Genomic DNA, 2,527 nt, shown 5'->3' with positions numbered 1-2,527 from the left:
TCCACCATTCCATCTTAACCACAACAGGCCAAGAAAAAATCAGGCCTCAAGCAAAGCCTCAGGGGAGGAAATCTGAGCCCGGCACAAGGGTCAGGCCCTCCCACCCTATCACAGTGCTTCTGAACAGAAAAATGGCCACTCAAGGAGAGCTCAAAATGAACCCCCGCAACCGTGCCAAAGACATGTCTGGAGTCTTCCACAGCGGGGACACGTTTACCTCAAGCATCTCCAGAAACAGTGCCAACAATGCCTCCCAATCTTCAAAAATGACCATGCATAAAGGCAGACTCTACACCCTTAACCTTAGGTCCAGGTTGGACTCATGTACTTGGAGTCCATAGGAGCAAACGGAAGCATGTTGGAAGAGACCCATAGCCCAAGTGAAGCCATCTGAAAGTCTTTCCTGCCCGTTTCAGGAAGACAACTTTTATGTCCAAAAGGACACATTGAAGAGGATTCGAATGTGGAAGTATCTTGAGTACTCCCTCAGGGTGGAGCAGCTACCCCTGTGGAACTGCATGGAGATGTGGCAGCACAAGCCTGCCTTCTAACTCTCATGACCCCCAGCCAAATGATGTCATGTGATAAGCAAAGAGTGCCTGTAGTAGAAGATGGGCATGTTATAATGGAGCCAGAAGAGAATGAACATGTGTCAACAAGGGGTCAGTACAGCGTGACACACAGCGGATGCTTCAGGTTGGTGAGGAGATCCAGGAAGAGAAAGAACAGCAGAATGAACATTGGAGCTCCGAGCAAAGGTATGGTATTTTAGGATGGTGGGAGGTTCTCTGTACCTAGCTGCCCTCCATAGGAACCTTGGTCCAAATTCAATAAATCATCCTCTGCCCCCAGTCAATTATTGTGCCTGGTTTTGTTTTTGTTATCTTGTCAAACGATGCACTTGCACTTATTAGACAGAGAGACCTGAGTTCACAATCAAGGGGTAGAGCTGGCGAGGGAGAAGCTTACTTTCCCCTGAGCAGAGAACCTGAGACCACAGTCATTGCCAAGACCGTGGAATCATGAGTTGATCTGAAGGCTGCCTCAGAACTGATTGACACATCCTGGGGCCCAACCGTTGACTTCTGAGAACCTCGTAGTTCTAGACAAGAACCGCTGCTCAGTCATTGTTCAGAATTGCAGGGGATAAGGGTTTTGGCCTGGGCTGGTGTTGCTTGAGCTATCCGGATTTTTTCGAGAGCTGGTATAGCATTTCCTCTTGAAGTCAGTGACTGGGCTATGGACAAACTATTTTCCCATACCTATTTGCTAAAGTGAATTCCTCCATGCCTAGATTTTCCAGGGGTAAATGGCACTATGTCTTTTGGTGCTCTGCTTCTGTGGAAGGTGATGGGAGTCCTCTGTGCCTCTGATTGTGGACCTCTGTTTGTGCTACCAGATGAGGGTCATTTTCAGCCCCAATATCTCAAATCCATGTTCAGCCCTCTTTTTTTCACTCACTCTTACTTCTCCTACAAGAGGCACCTCTTTCAATTCCTGGAGATGATGATTCCCTAAGCTCATTGTCATGTCCCGTCATTCTTCCTTCTCTTTTAGAATTTGCTTTCTTATTGTCTAGACTTGTTCTTCCAGGTCACTCATTGGATCCTCTACTTCTGCCATGTTCCCAGACTTTGCATCCAGTCTCCTACCAATCTTCTCTTCAGGAGCTATTTATGTTCATTTATCTTTATCAGTTTATCTCTGTGGTTCAAGACTCTCTGATATCTTCTATGTTTTCTGATGTACAGGAAGTATCCAGGCCTTTGCTTTCTATACCCCGTTGGGCGTGTTCTATGTAGAAGGTTCTCTCTGATTGCCTAGCCGTGACCATTTCTTGTTCTTTTACCTTTGCGTCAGTGGATTCATCCATCTTTGCCTTGGATATAAGTCTCTCTCTACCTCTCCATATTCTGAATGCTCATTCTTTTTCCATCCTGAGGTTAATGTCTTTAAGAAGAGGAAATCAGGAGTGACCAAGTGCTGGCATTTAAGGGATGATGGGTGTGTGTGTGTGAGTGTGTGTGTGTGTGTGTGATGCATGCCATCTGCTGTTGTGTTATGGCTGACCCTGTCCTTGAGACCAGTCAACTGTAAAGGCCCTCCTTGCCGGGCGTTTGGTGTGTTAGGGCCCGGGCTAAATATGCTGAGGTTTCACTTAGTAGGGTCTAGTGTGAGTGTGAAAGGAGACCTTCCACAACCGAATAGAATGCAGGCCTGCAGAATGCTGTGTTCAGAAGAGAGCATGTGGTCAAGGCATTCTTCTTGTCCCCTATGGGAGAATGTGTTCTCCTTGGACTAAGCATCTTGGACTGAGGAAGGCAGTCCTCCAAGTGTTCCACGGTTGGGTTTTTGTGTCAGCAGGGTAGGCAGCAAATGTCTCACCATCCTGTCTTGGCCAGTGCTCAGTCCTGTTGCTACTGGTTTGAGAGCCGATCATTTATTATGCACCCATTGAATCATTTCCACAAACACTGCCTCTCACGGATGCACTGCCAGGACCCACTCTCCTCCAACTACATCTCCT

This window comes from Mustela nivalis (assembly GCF_964662115.1).
Source record: "Mustela nivalis genome assembly, contig: HAP1_SCAFFOLD_811, whole genome shotgun sequence".
Taxonomy (NCBI): Eukaryota; Metazoa; Chordata; class Mammalia; order Carnivora; family Mustelidae; genus Mustela; species Mustela nivalis.
Note: the sequence above shows the minus strand (reverse complement) of the source record.